The following is a 16,991-nucleotide window of genomic DNA, read 5'->3' on the forward strand; positions in this document are numbered from 1 at the left end:
ATACTTAAATGTATTGTCCGGTATACTCTGTTTTTGGTTGAAAGAAATGTCCCTGCAAGTTTTGTGTGATTTCAAGATGTTTGGTTTGATGCCTGATCAAATGGCCTGTGTTGCAAGGCTTTCAGTTTGTGTAATCTGGTCTTAAAGGCTTTTTTTTCTTTTTTTGCCTTTTTGTTGCCAAAATAATGAAATACACGAAATTAAGATGTTTTTCAATTTCCTCTGTTTGTTTCCATGTAAATGTTTTTCAAAATAAAACAGACACTTGACAGAAGAATTTGATAGGGAATTGATTTCTATTTTTTCTGACGTGATAAACTGAGACTAGATTTGTAAGTTCAAATGACTGTTATGTGAGATTTGTTGATTTCTTGAGCCTGTTGCTTCTCTAGCATGCCCATATCCATGGTACACAGTAAGACATTTCAATCACATACCAGACATCTGATTCAAAAACGATCCAAGATGGGAATTGTAGTCTTCTTCTTGAGGATCAATTGAAAAGGAATCATTATAAGATTTTTAAACTTATATGGGTTCCATCAAATTCCATGACGTTTAAGAACATTAACCCAAAAGCAGTTAAAATACCAACTGTATGAACTAATATTTAACAGCTATATACCAGTTAGATGAACAAGTCAAAATGTTTACGATTCCATGTGTAAACACAGTAGAATAAGTGGGTCATAAAGCCCATAGTTAAAATACAATTTTCTGATTCTTAACAATTAACTATAGTCAATGTTTATAACAAAATACTTTTGATTTTAGTAATTTTATATATTTTTATATACTAGCATTAATGATTTGATGTGTAATTAATATTAGGGATGAGAAAATGGTTCATTTGATTCAAACCTAACCAAACCAAAGTTAAAAATCTAAATTTGAATTTTGTTTGATTGCAATCGAACCAAAATTGATATTAAATTCAACCATATTGAACCAATCGATTTTGATCAATTTGTACCATTTGGAATCGATTTTAAGTCTAACCAGTTAATTTTTGTAAAATCAAGTCGAATCACTAATAATTTCAATTCAAACTAACTAACCCATAAAACAAAATTCCCTTTCAATGCGTTTACTGAGCTGAACTAATATATGTAATTTTGATTAGTTGTTTTGCTCACCCCCTAATTAATATTATTTTCTAAAACTAATTTTCACATTTTTTAATTATTCAACAAATATTTTTGTTCGAAAGACTTTGCTCATTACAAGTTGGGCATTTAATATAATAATTTTATTAATTAAAATATTTAATAGATATAATTTTATAAATAGAGAGTTTCAATAGATCAAAGTGAAAAATTAAAAATTGACATATAATTTTTTACAAAAATTCATAAATAAATTAATAATTTTTCATCAACAATATCTTCCCCTTATATATTTTTAATAAAATCATAATCTACATAATTTGAAGTATATATTGATCACTAAATTAATAATTAATAATTAATAATTGAATTTTAATTTCTAAAAGAAAAGTTTTAAGTTATTATATAATATATTAACACAATCTAAGCTAACCTAAATTGGGTTTAGTATGAGTTCGTTTTCAATCCAAATAAATAATAAACTTTTTTTTTTTTATTACAAGAGATATTGAATTTCTCCCGAGAGAAGCACACATTCGTACACAATTACTAAGTTCAGGACGAACACAGGCCCAAACAACCTCGGCGTTGGGTCCCGCCGCTATTATTTTGAACAAAACCATTTCCTTTTTCCTGTTTCCTGTTTCCTGTTTTATAAAACCGCTCCTTCCTTCTATAAAGGCACTCTTCTCGTTGCCCAATCCCACAACTGCACTAGTTATTGCTCTAAGTTTCAAAACTAAGCATCTTAGCTTCGATCACTTAAAATCTAGAAATGAGTTACCTGAACCGCGTTTCCTGTTTCAAAACTATAGTCAAGTACGTATCTGTAGATCTGTACAAAATTGTTACTCGAAACTTGAGAAATTTTCTCGTGCTACCTGTCTTCCATCATTTCTCCATCAGTCTATTACCCAAAGCTACATGAATGTTCATGGGAACTCAGGGTAACGTGCAAAAGCAACTTCCAGTCAGATTAGATGAGGTCTTATATTAAATAGAGATTGAATTAGATTGATGTTTACGCCATTTTGGTACGCTTTGAGTGCGTTTCATTCATCCAATCAAGGCATTCTTCTGCAGTTCCTGTGGGATGGGCAAGTTGCCAAACTAGCAATTTTTGTTGCTGCAAAGAGGAAATAAATTAGAATCAAGAAATTTTATAGTAGCTCTCAACTATGGGAAAGAACGAATGCCTTACCCATTCCCGAACAAGAGGTCCTCCTGATTTAAGCTGCAAAACGCTGATAATATCTTTGCCATTAACCAGTCGCTATACGTCCCAGATTTTTTCAAGACCTGTATCATGATAAAAACATCACAATCAGAAAAAGGACATGCAGGGGAGCTTCCCAGTCAAAATAAAACAAACTAGGGTTTTCTTATGTCTATAATATATACATAGCAAATAATGAGTATTTGACATTTTTATACCTATGCTCAGAAGGATAAAAATTCTTAGGAGTATGATAAGGATTAAAGAAGCCAGCAACAATGGAACACAGAGTGTTTACAGGAGATGTCGTTTTGGGATAGCATTCCCGAATCTCTTTCTGTTTATTCACATATCTGTGTTTGTATTTATATAAGAACTGAACCAATCACAGAGTTGTGTGAGTTGGCATTCGGTTAGAGTCTAGACTAAACTAACATGCCTGTGAGGATACAAAATACAATATATACACTTTACACCCCCCCCTCTCAAGCTGGATTTGGAGAGAAATCAACCAATCCAAGCTTGCAAACAAAAGTCTGAAATGGCTGATTAGATAAAGGCTTGGTGAACAAATCAGCTAACTGAAGTGAACTGGGGAGATAGGGAGTACTAATAAACCCAGTTTGTAACTTGTTGCGCACCACGTGACAATCAATATCAATGTGTTTAGTTCTTTCGTGAAAAACGGGGTTAGCAGCAATGTGCATGGCTGCTTTATTGTCACAATGCAAAGGTATTGGGGTAGGTACAATAATATGAAAATCAGTAAGCAAGGAAGATAACCATTGTAGCTCACAAACAGTGGATGCCATTGCCCTGTACTCAGATTCGGTAGAAGAACGACTGACGGTTGGCTGCTTCTTCAATTTCCAAGAGACCAACGAAGTACCCAAAAAAATACAAAATCCTGTAACGGACCTCCTGGTGTCAGCACAAGCTGCCCAATCGGCATCAGAGAATGCCCGAAGCTTGAAATCATTCACGGCAAACAGAAATAAACCCATAAGACTTGTGCCTTTCAAATATTTTACAACAGCCAAGGCTGCTTTAAAATGATGTTGGTTTGGAACCTGCATGAACTGACTTAATTGCTGAACAACAAAACTTATATCGGGTCGAGTAAGAGACAGGTATAACAATCGACCAACAAGATGGCGGTAGCATTCAGGATCCGGAAGAGGATTGCCCATGTCAGCTGTAAGTTTTAGCCCCTGAACATAAGGACTAGAAAGGGCTGTGGCATCCTGTAAACCAGTATCGGCCACAATATCTGAAATAAACTTATGTTGCGTTAACAACATACCATCCGAGGATCAAGCAATTTCAATACCCAAAAAATACTTTGCAGGACCAAGATCTTTGATAGTGAACTTGGTATGTAAGGATTCTTTCAAAGCAGTAATCAAGTCAATCGAAGGACCTGTAATAAGACAATCATCAACATAAACCAAGATAGCCAAAAAGGCAGGACCTTGACCTTTAGTAAACAAACAATGATCATAGGATGATTGAGTAAACCCCTGTGTGAGCAAACTAGAAGTCAATTCTTTGTTCCACTGGCGGCCAGCTTGCTTCAACCCATAAAGTGACCGTTGCAACTTACAAACTTGTTCAGGCATAGCTTTCTCATAACCGGGCGGCACCTGCATATAAATGTCTTCATCAAGAAACCCATGTAAATAGGCGTTGTTGATATCAAGTTGATGCACGGGCCATGTGAAAGCAGCTGCAACGGTTAAGAAAACTCGAACAGTAACCAATTTAGCCACAGGAGAAAAGGTCTGGTTGTAATCCAAACCGAGCAATTGGTTATACCCCTTGGCGACAAGATGAGCCTTGTAGCGTTCGATGCTGCCATCTGCATTATACTTCACCCTGTAAATCCACTTACAACCAATAGGAGTGACATTAGGAGGTAAATCAGTGAGCACCCAAGTATTATTTTGTTCTAATGCAGTGAGTTCCTTATGCATGGCAATTACCCAATTAATGTCATTTTTAGCTTGATTATAATTACAAGGTTCAATAATCTTGAATCAGTGAAAAATGGATATTTGAGCAACCTCAGCCATCGAATCACTACCAGAACCAACCTCAACCGTCAAATGTGGCTGTTGAATGATATCAGGTGGACCACTTTCTGGATGTTCAACCAAATCAGGAGGCAGTGATATTATGTCAGCGAGCGGTAAAGGAGCAGTAGAGGGAAAAGTGGAAATAGGGACATCCTAATCTGTAATACATTTAGGTAAAACAAAATCTGTGATACTGTCAGGTTTAGAATGATGAAATGGAAACACATCTTCAAAGAAAACCACATCCCGAGAACTGAAAAGAGCTTTGGTGTGCAAATTATAAAGTTTATATGCTTTTTGCTGCTGAGCATAACCAAGTAAAACACAAGGAGAAGCCCGAGGAGCAAACTTTCGCTTGTGTGGTAAAGTACTGGTAGCAAAACACAAACAACCCACAGTTCGAAAATAACTATAATCAACAGATTTGCCATGTAATCTTTCATAGGGTGTTTGCCAATTAAGATTTTCGGAGGGTAACCTATTAGCAATATGAGTAGCAATCAACAATAATTCAGACCAAAAGGAAGATGGAAGCTCAGATTGATAAAGTAAAGCTCTGGCAATATTCAAAAGAGTGCGATGCTTTCTTTCAACAACTCCGTTTTGCTGCGGAGTGTGAACACAAGACCGTTGATGTAAAGTGCCCTTTTCTTGAAAAAATGAATTGCAAGCAAAATTAATGAACTCAGTGCCATTATCCGATCGTATTATTTTGATAGTCTTGCCATAATGCGTGAACACATATTGAAAATAAGACTTTAGAGCTGTCAATACCTGATCTTTACTTTTCAACATATATGTCCAGCAAAACCGACTGAAATCATCAACAATCGTCAACATATATACAGCATTAGTGACAGATTTTAACTGATAAGGGCCCCATAAATCCACATGAGTGAGATAAAAAATATCCACAGTAGTGATTGTGCTAGTTGAAAACGGCAAACGAGTTTGTTTTGCAATGGGACAAATTGGACACATCAAATCAGCATAATCATATTGAGAAATTCCAGGAACATGTTTCAATCTTTTATGTGCTATATGCCCCAAACGAGCATGCCACAGCATTGCTAAATGCCTATCGTGATTATTACAAGTAGCAGTAGAAAAACAACTACTGTGTTTATTAAAAGAATCACTTGTCAAAAAATAAAGGTCTTCAATAACCCTTCCTTCTCCCAACACCTTCTTAGTCAGTAAATCCTGGAATACACAATGTTCAAGAAATGAGTGGACCGACAAACGGTAAGTTCTAGTGACCAAACTGACGGACATGAGATTGCAATTAAATGAGGGAACATATAAGACATTGTACAAAGTTATTCGATCATTTAATTTTATATTCCCTATATGTGTCACTGATCTGGTAGAATTGTCAGGTAACCGAATGGTTTTAGGTGGTTTTAGCTCAATCACTTGATTATAAAAGGACAGCTTAGGTGTGATGTGATAAGTTGCTCCAGAATCAATTATCCAATTATCCTTGCAACTAATATCAATGCCAAAAATAACAGAATTAAGTAACGTACCTGCGAAGTTCACATTTCTGATATTCCCATCATCTTGCTCAGCAAAGCCACCCTTGGACCTGAGAAACTTTTGGAACTCTTGCTGTAAATAATCAGAGACAACGTTATTAGCATTGGGTACATCATTTCCTTTCTGATTCTGACTATGTTGTTGTAATGGAGACTCTGCTTCTGCAATCTGTGAAACATTATTAGCAGCATAATACTTGCGCACGTCCACCCCCCTACTCTTCTGTAACTCAATAAACCAGTCAGGATATCCATGAATAGAGAAGCAATCATCAATCTTGTGCCCTCCTGTTTTGCAGTTGGTGCAATACTCCTTCTTCCTATCCTCTTTTCTGGTGTATGATGAATTTCCGCCACTGTTCTTAATTTTATTTCTATTTTTGGAATAACTACTGCTACCCCTTCTCGCCATCATAACTGCTGCCATTTCAGTGGATGTGATATTGCTGGTCTGTACTTCCCTTTGTTTCTCTACACTCATCACCATGGAATAGGCTTTGTTAATCGATGGAAGAGGATCTTGCAGCAACACTTGATTCTTCACGTTATCATATTCATCCCCTAAACCCATCACAAATTGCATAAGCCTATGATTGTTATCATAATCAGTGATAGCTGTACCAACCTCACAACATACTGGTAAAGGTGCTAAACATAAAAGCTCATCCCACTTCTTCTTAAGCTTTGTATAATACTCTTGCACAATATCATCTCCTTGCTTGTAACTAGCGATCTCCCTTTTAATTTGATAGATCATCGGTCCATTACTCTCACCATATCGTTGCTTTAACTCATCCCACAACGCTTCTGCGTTTTTGCAGAAAACAAACGCATCAGATATATCTTTGGCCATGGCGTTTAGCAACCATGAAACCACCATACTATCTGCAGTCAACCATTTATCATAATCGGCCGACCCAGATTCAGGTGCTTTAATCTTCCCATCAACAAAACCCAGCTTCTTCTTTGCTCTTAAAGCAATCTGAACTGATCTGCTCCAAGAGAGGTAATTTGGTCCTCTCAAAGGTACACTCACTAGGCTGAATCCAGGCGCCTCCGAACCATGAGTATGATATGGATCATCCTTAGTTGATTTGGTGTTGATCGCAGCAATGATCTTCGCCAGATCTTCTGGAGACATCATCGTCTCGATTGTAAATTTTCTAACTTATGTACTTTTCTCAATTTTAGGCAATTGAAACAAGGTTTCGATTAATACAATTACCACGACTCTGATACCATGATAAGGATTAAAGAAGCCAGCAACAATGGAACACAGAGTGTTTACAGGAGATGCCGTTTTGGGATAGCATTCCTGAATCTCTTTCTGTTTATTCACATATCTGTGTTAGTATTTATACAAGAACTGAACCAATCACAGAGTTGTGTGAGTTGGCATTCGGTTAGAGTCTAGACTAAACTAACATGCCTGTGAGGATACAAAATACAATATATACACTTTACAGAGTATGAATCATATAACACAGATGAATTTTCATACCTAGTCCAGTAATGGCATTCTCAACTGTCTTAAATAGTTCTCTTCTCTTGTCGAGTTGAAACTGTTTATCTAAAAGTTCTTGAGTAAAATCTGTGTTGGTGGGATATATCACAGTAGATATCAATAAAGCAACTCGCCAGAAGTCTTTGATTTCTCGTAGCCGAAATCCTGCATCATTAAAGTTACAAGTAGCAGTTTACTGAACTGAATGCCCTAATTGTTTGTGATATATTTAATATAATGGCTGAGCAGCCATTCCAATGAATGCCAAAAGGGGCGGATTTAGGCAATCAGGCTATTTCAGGGTAAGAATACTGAACTATTCCGGCACATCTATACGGTCACGGATATTGTGGTCACTTACTATTTAGAATAGAAAATTGACTATCTAGAATAAAATGACAGAGGTTGGGTGACTTGTTACAAATTTATAGATATTTACTAGAATGATTGTTTATAGTAGTGAAAGTTATCAATAGACGAGCCAAATAAGAAAGAATCATAGAGAAATCAGCGAGAGGTTGAATATGCCGCGGACAACTTTATACTTGCCAATACGCGGTGTTCTAATGAGAAAGGCACATCAATAAGTTCTACTCCCCAGTCAACTTCATCTGGATGGGTGTCCTCATTAGAAGTAAGCAAAGGGATCAAGTTTAAGAATTTCTCAATTGAACTATGTATCTTAATAATGTTAGGATTAATTCAAAATAATATTATTAAAAATATATTGAGATTTCAATTTTAGTTATACCAGATTTTCTGCATAGAATTTGATGTTTTTGTTATTAAGATTAATGATTTTTAGGAGTATTTTTAGGTCTTATTTGATTCACTTGTAAGCCTATAAATAGGCATATCCTTTTGTTAATTCAATGAAGTGCTAAACATTGTTAATCATCTTGTGCATTTCCATTTCTCCTTCCCTAAAATTTCAACATTTTTGGTATCAGAGCCTATCCCTTTGAGCCAATAAATAAATATAATGGCCACAAACACTATTCCATTTTCTTCCCCTCCAATTTTTGTTGGTGAAAATTATAAGCTATGGGTTGTTAAAATGAAAACTTATTTACAAGCTTATGACTTATGGGAGCATGTTGAAACAGAAAAAAAAAAATCCCTCCGTTGCCATCCAACCCAACTATGGTTCAAATTAAGAATCATAACGAAGAAAAAGCCAAAAAATTCAAAGCAAAACATGCCTTCACTCTTCTGTTTCGGACATAATTTTCACAAGTATTATGACATGTGAAACAACAAAGCAAATATGGGACTCATTAAAAAATGAGCATCAAGGCAATGAGGAAACGAAATTGATGCAAGTTTTGAATCTCAAAAGAGAATTTGAGATGCAAAAATGAAAACATATGAAGGTGTCAGAGAATATGTTAACAATCTCATGCCCATTGTTAACAAAATTAAATTACTTGGTGAGGAATTTCTTGAAAGAAGGGTGGTTGCAAAAAATTCTTTTTGGAGTATTGGAGAGATGTGCTCCATGAGAACATTGGAGAGATGTGCTCCAAAATAAAGAAAGTGATGAGAGGTGCATCAATATTTGAAGAGAAGTGCTTCAAAAAAAAAAAAAAAAATAAAATTCATTTGCTAGTTTGATGAGAAGTGCATCAATATTTGGTGAGAAGTGCATCAAAATGATGAGTTGGAGGTGCTTCAACAAAGTTAATTTGAGAGAGGTGCTTCAAATGCTAGATTAAAAAAAAATTATCATAATAAAAAAATATATTATGTTTGAATTAAGAGGGAATGTTAGGATTAATTCAAAAAAATATTATTAAAAATATTTTGAGATTTCAATTTTAGTTAGACCAGATTTTTTGCATAGAATTTGATGTTTTTATTATTAGGATTAATGATTTTTAAGAGTATTTTTAGGTCTTATTTAATTCACTTGTAAGCCTACAAATAAACATATCCTTTTGTTAATTCAATGAAGTGCTAAACATTGTTAATCATCTTATGCATTTCCCTTTCTCCTTCCCTAAAATTCCAACAAATAACCTACAAAAAAACAATTGAAGTTATCTTCAAGAAGCCCCTGAGACTGTTGAAATTATATCCTATCATTAGTAGATGCAGTTAGAAACCAAAGAGAATAGGTTAAACTCACTGTTTCAGAGTCGCTGACTTTTTGCTTAAGAGAGTCTTTGAAGACAAAGTTGACAACAGGAGCCTGCAGCATGAGAACACATGGGCAGCTTCCGCAGCAAATAAACTTAACTATTGGATATCGAAATAAAGATATGCATGTATTGAAACCCAAGACAAAGAGTACAATCAGAAAATTAAGAAACGACAAAAGCCTGAAAAGATAATTCAGGGCCAAAGGGAATTCATTATGATTCAAAATCAAATTGTTTGTACTTTGTTGAATGTTGCAGCCGGGTCAGGATGCCCCAAAAAAATACAACTGTAAAGTGGCTCCCTGCCAAAATCCCATTCTGAGAGAGGGTGAGAGAATTATACAAGGGGGACAACAAATGGTGCGAAAAAAGCTTAAATATTTGCATCATCCTATTATGAAACTAAACAATGGTAACAACTTCCTGTGATGCACGTTTAGTGTTCATGTGGATCCGTTGCATGCTTCCAGAAATAAAGAAACAAGCACAAAAAGATGCAGGATATAAAGAAAAAGAAACAAGGACCATACCTTTTTACCCTTCTCATACTTCTATTTAACATTTCTGAATGGAAGAAACAACGCAGCATATAAACAGAGTCTCCTTTGTTCATCCTAGAATGCAAATGTGACGGTATTTATAACTCAAAACCAAAGACAACACACTAAACATGCATAAAAAGAATTGAAATGGAAACTACTTTAGATAATGTCAACAGAAGAAGGTGAAAGTAAAAAGATTTGGGAAATAATTCGCGGCCCAATAATAATGATGTCAGCAAAAGTGTATAGGAATTCTCTCAGGATCAATATCTCATGAAAAGCGTGCATTCCAGCTGCTATTATACTACAAAAATTTCTTAATAAAAATGCAAAACATCAAAACTGCTCAAACGATATTGAATGAATGGGTTTACTTTGCTCAATAAGCTGCATCTATTTTTAAATTCCAAAGCGGTAAAATTTCAGGATAGAGGAGAAAACTTTTAAAACGCACTATGTTTGACCACCAAATTACTGGACTAGAGATAGGCATAGCCGATTCATTGAACCGTCGGTTCCGGTTTTTTGAACCAACGGATCAAAATTTTTAAATTGTTAAACCTGAATTGGCTCTTAAACTGTCGGTTCCGGTCGGGTTTCAGTTACGGTACAGTTTTGATGAACTAACGGTTCCGATCACGATTTCTGGTGATATATATATATATATTTTTTAAAAAAATCAGTTCTAAAGTTACATTTTTTTTTCGAAAATATTAATATGAGTTTAAAAAATATTAGTAAATTTTATTTTAAATAAATTTTAGAATGCTCATACTCATATAAGAATAAAAATAATTAATTTTACAAAATAATCAAATAAGTTATCACTTTATTTTGTTTAAATGTTATTAATTAAATAACTTATAAGAAAATTTTGAAAAATGCTTCAAAAAAAATGTAATTTTAAACTTAGTAAACAATTTAAAAGGGTAAAAAAAAAAAAGTTAAAAACAATATAAGTTTGGACCAAGTATTTCTCTCTTTTCTTTCCATTTTACTTTTTAAATTTTTAACTTTTAAAGTAAAGCGTATTTTTTTTAAAAAAAATCTTAAGTAAAGTATATCATGTAGTAATATATTATTAAGACTTTTAGAGATGTATAAAATATGCTAAGTGATTATTATTTTGAAAATAAAAAGAGAAAATTTTCGGTTCGAACTGGACTGGAACCACCGGTTCAGGGCTGGTTCAGGTTCAAATTTTAACATTCACATGAACTTTAACCGGCCCTTGAACCACCGATTTCGGTTCAAAATTTTGAACCGACGATTTTGATTTGATTACGGTTCATCTACAGTACGGTTCGATTCCAGTTCAAAATGAACCGGTAGTCATACTTAACTAGAGAAAGATAAATTATAATCACGCTAATGCATGCCTTCATCATTCCTAAGCTCTTGCTAAATAATATAACAAACTCTAATTTGGATTTTGGCCCAGTTTGATACTCAAACTTAGCATCAGATTTATTTTACATAAAAACAGAGATAAGATGTAATTATCAATGACATCATGAACCATATCATACTTGTGGCATCCATCTGACAATGCTGGCTCAACCTTAGGAGGAAAACCAAAGACAACCCAGAATAATGTCAAATTTGAAATATGTGTCGTAGCTTTAACAGGTTGATTGCCAAAAATCACGAGATCAACCTGCACAGAAGAGCAGCAACGAGATAAATAATAAACAACTATCATAGTACACAATGGATATAAAGAAGTCCCTCACAAGCAAGTCAATGTCTTGCCAGACATCAAAAAATATTTTGAGGCACATGCTATTCATCTATTCAAGAGGGTTAGCATACTTCAGTTCCAATGCGCTCTTTGCTAATTTTCACTGCAAGAGCATTTTGCACATCATCACAGGCAACAGCTACTTTGAGTTCTTCATCAAGTATGAATCCAAACCTTGCACCTAAATAACCAGAAATTAGCCATGTAAGACATAGAAATGGAAAAAGAGAAGCAAAACAAAAAGAACCAATAGAAGTGAAGAAAAATATTAGGTTGTAAGATCACGCTAGCTGACTACGCATATGAAAAAATTTGAGGTGTTTTGTAAGACATGATCAGGTTATATAATAGACATGGACTCAAAAGTTTTCAGCAGTTGAGTTATTGCCCATATATGCATAGCAATTTCAGAGCAATACTTAAGTTTGATCTTACTTCTTAATTACTGCTGTTATTAGTTGGTAGTTGTTTAAAATGAAGCCCCAGAAGATTTACAAAGTTCAACATGTTTCACCTATCCAAGGACCAACATGAGTTCTAATTGTTTGGTAGAGTTTTATTTCATATAAAATTTATAATTCAATTGAAAGAACAAAACCCGAATGTTTCTTGAAGACATTACATGACACTAAGAAAACAAAATAGAGATGCAAAAAAAAAAAAAAAAAAAAAAAAAAAAAAAAAAAAAAAACCAAGGAAGTTTTGATACTGAACTATTTCAAGACATGTTGAGCGAGAAACTTGCATATGTTATCCAAAAAATTATGTGTAGTCAAATTTCACCAAAAGGAAAAAGAAAAATGAAATTCCCAACACAATCAAATAAAATCTAAATTCAGAAGTACCAAATCGAATAGCTCGAAGAACTCTAAGTGGATCATCCAAAAAAGTAGCTTTTGGAGGTAAAGGAGTAACTATTTTTCCAGACTTTAGATCTTCAATGCCTGCAATGAAAGAAAGAGAAGGCAATATAAGTGAGAAAGCTTTATGCAAAGGACGTAACAAATTTACTTAACAGTAAACGAAAGAGAACAGCATAGAAAGCCTATCTTAACCTCTTTCGGTAAATTCCTCAACTGAACTGGTATTAATATTGTAGAACAAGCTGACATAAAATGAAATGTTAATGCCATACGTTAGTCCAACAACAAATATATAGTTATCATGAATAGCGTACAGAGAGCGCACCAATTTAATCATTTAAAGAGGAAGATACCAACATAAATGAATGTAATTTATTCACGAAGCTAATTGCTGAATAATTTGTTTTGACTTTGTTGAAAATAATTATTGTTTCCATTTATGTTTTTCGTTATAATACAAGTGAACCTGCCTTGAGCTGAAAAATATCTTGAATATTTCAACAAAACTTATTATGCATAAGCAAATTTTTAAATTTTGATATTTCATTGCACTCACAAGCTATGCCTAGTGCAATTACCGAATACAAATTTTGGCATAGTCTTAGGCTCGAAAACCACCTCCCTAATTCTAAAAAAAAACCCTATTTGATTTGTATTTTCCTGGTAGGATTGCTCTTAAATTTTAATATGATTATATTTGGTTTGTTAAATGAAAAAGTCTGGCATCAAATAAACAAATGGATCTTTAATTACCAAACTAAAATTAGCTTTAAAAATTTGAGTGACCAATGGTTTAATTTGGCCTATTGATGTAGTTATTGATGGATACCACATAAGTCAGTAGTTAGATAGTCTACTTGAAAAACTTAACAATAGGCAGTAGTCATTTGCTGGTTAAATTGGAAAAGTGAAGACTGTAAAATTAATTCATTGTAGTTTTGATAAAACATCTCAAAATAAATTAATGATAATAAAAAAAATGTGATTTGTATTTATTAACTTGATTTTCCTTGGCTTCTTAAACATACTTGAAGTTTTAATCAAGCATGCAATTGGAAAACTAACACGAGATAGATGATAGATTAATGAGTAAGAAGTAGGTTTAAAATTCTAAAAATTATAACAAACTCTGACATGCACATGTATACCATTCTTTTTATTTAGGCCTAATGTATTTATGTTATCTATATTGGTCTCTCATTTGTCTTTTGAAATTTGAACTTTTCTTGGCTGCAAATTCATAGTCTTGGAGACAACTCCAAGCTTTGAAACTAAAGTGGATAAGTTCTGCTTTTCAACTTTTAACTTTGGATTAGTTTAGGTAAGTGGAGATTTGAATTCGAAACTTTTAGATTTTTGCAAATAGTTTCAGTATCACTAAACAAAACTCATTGGTTATCTTTTTCAAAATTTAATTGCTTAGTTATTGTTAAGCTCTCAAAATTTTAGGTGTAGTAAATTGTAAATTAACCCATCCTCGGGGCAAATTTGGAGTATATATACTGGATTTATGATAGTCATGTTAGGATAAGGATTACGAATCCTACATTATCTGTTGGTTGGAGTTCATGTAGAAGTCTAGTATTATTATTTTAATATATTTTATTATTGTATGTTAACAGTAGTTCCCCATTAGTTATTTGGTCATTTTATGCCCAAATGTAGTGTTTATGTATTTTTAGTGTCTGTTTATTTCATTAGTTTTTTTTTATAAGCTTTTGTTGTGTTGCTTGTTGTGAAGGCTGTCATTTTATGGCATCTTTATTTTGCAAAGAATTAGGCATTGGTTTGGGGGGGTACTTGAAGAGTTGCCTTATTAAATGAGGTGACTCTTCAGTTGCCTTATTCTGACGATGTGGAGATAAAGGATCTAATCAACCAATGCTTGTTTCAAGCTATCAACGCCAACAGTATGAACTTTGTTTGGATAACCAAGTTAAAGATAGGTTATACTAAGATGAAAGTGAAGAAAAACCACATGGAGGATGCACTAAAGGGTGTTGAAGTTACCATGAGGGAACAGGAGGCTCAGCATTAGGCAGAGATTGCGACTCGAGATGTTGATGTAGACAGGTTGAGAGAGGAGAGCTGGGAATTACTCAACAAGAATAAAGAGCTTGAAAGCAAGGTAAAAGAGATGAGAAGGAGCTGTAGAAGTTTTAGGATTAAGTGGGGTCTGAGGAAGATAATCTGGCAAAGGCATGCTTAAGCTTGAGGACGACCATTCTAACCCAACTGAAGGCGAAGGAGCCTAAAGTTGACTGGGGTTGGATAAATGAAGTACACCTAGATGAGGGTGATGAAGACGAGGAAGGAGAAGAGGATGCAAATCGCCCTATCGATTATTTGTCTCCACCAAGGGTAGAAACTAAGGTATCTGCTGATATTCACCTCATTTCTTCAAAAGGGCGAGGTGCAACTAGGGATGGGTCTACTGACCAAGACATATAGCTAGATTAGGATTTATAGAGGGTAAAAAGTTTTGTAACTTATCTTTTTGAATAGGGATACCTTGTAAAATAACTATGTGATCACTTTTTATGAAATGAATGAAAATTATCACTATTGCTCGTGTGTTGAGCTTTTCATATTTGCCTAAGTATTTTTCTTTTACTTTTAAGATTTAAAGTTAAAATCCAAACTGTGTATAATCGAGCCTAAGGGTTTACTTAAGTTTTATTCAGTGAGTTACGTGTTTCCAAATCTATGGAGTTAGTAAAAAGGACCGCTTAGGTCATCTGGGTGAGCTATGAGCTAATGGACTTAGAGAGAAGGACCGCTTAGGTCATCTGGGCGAACTACGTATGTCCGAGCTAATGGACTTGGCGAAGAGGACTGCTTAGGTCATCTAGGCAAGCTATGTATGTTCGACCTAATGGACTTAATGAGAAGGACTGCTTAGGTCATCTGGACAGGCTACGAATGTCCAAGCTAATGTACTTAGTGAAAAGGACCGCATAAGTCATCTAGCGAACTAATGTGAAGGCTGGAAAGAGAAAAATTTTTAAGTAAGATCCTTTAGGAAAAACTTAGTGCATCATGCCCTTTTTTATCTTTGAAAGGCTTGATACATTAAGTGAAAAAACCTGAGGCCTTATTATTATTCAAATACAAAAGTTACTTTACATATTATTAACTAGAGACACAATATGCATTTTTAGATTATTAGCGTTCCATGTCCGAGGTAATTCAACTCCCTCAATCTTTCTCAGCTTATATGTTCTTGGGCCTAATGCTTCAAAATTTCATAGTGACCTTCCCATTTCTATCCTAATTTACCCACATCTGTTAAGCATCTGGTTATCTCTGCCTTTCGCCATACTCTGTCTCCTTCTCTGAACTACCTACTTTGAACTTGCTTATTAAAGTATCTTCTTATCCTTTGTTTGTATGCTTCAACTCGGACCGCAGCATCCTCCCTAAGCTCCTCTGCCAAGTCTAAGCTAATTTTTGGGCTCTCATTGCTGTCGAGCTCTTCGTACACTCCTGCTCTTTTGCTAGGTATGCTGATCTCTACTGATACAACTGCTTTGGTCCCATATACTAAAGAGAAAGGGGTTTGCTATGTTGCTTGCCGAGGCATGGTTCTATAAGCCCATAAGACGCTATTTAGTTCATCTACCTAGTTCTCTTTTTCTCCATCCAACCTCTTCTTTAAGCCTTGCGGGATGGTACTATTGGTGACTTCAGTAAGGCCATTAGTTTGTGGGTGGGCTACCAAGGTAAATGGAGCCCAATGTGCCAGTCTTCACAAAAAGATTTGAAGACTCCTGAGTCAAATTGCTTACCAGTTTTAGTAACAATTTTATGGGGCACGCCATATCTAAACATCACATTGTTCTTGAAAAAGCTAATAACCCGAGCTGGGGTAATGGTGTTGAGGGCCTTAACTTCTACCCAGTTGGAGAAGTGATCAATTGCAACTAGCATGAACTTTCTTACGCTCTTGTTGTGGGAAAAGGTGCTAGAATTTCTATCCCTTATTGAGCGAAAGCTAGGCTGATGATAAGGATTGTAGTTCTGATAAGGCTTTTCTGGATACACGATCATATTTTTGACAAGTGCTACAATGGCGAATATGCTGGCTAACATCCTTCTTCATTATTTGCCAATAGTATCCTAGGAGCAGTATTTTTCGAAGCATACCTCTGAGCCCTCATGTGCCTTGCAAACACCTTCATTTGCCAATAATTGCCTTCTTCCTCAGTTAGACACTTCACCCAATGATGTGATTTTGATCTCTTGCAGAGTTCTCCATTTTCCAT

The 16,991-nt window shown here is 34.7% G+C and overlaps 1 pseudogene; it reads right to left on the reverse strand.

Moving 5' to 3' along the window:
• Positions 1 to 2,127: 2,127 nt before the first annotated feature.
• On the reverse strand, positions 2,128 to 16,991 carry LOC149493768 (CCA tRNA nucleotidyltransferase, mitochondrial-like; annotated as a pseudogene).

Source organism: Jatropha curcas, chromosome 9 (assembly GCF_041381405.1).
Source record: "Jatropha curcas cultivar XTBG-Jc1 chromosome 9, XTBG_Jcur_1.0, whole genome shotgun sequence".
Lineage (NCBI taxonomy): Eukaryota > Viridiplantae > Streptophyta > Magnoliopsida > Malpighiales > Euphorbiaceae > Jatropha > Jatropha curcas.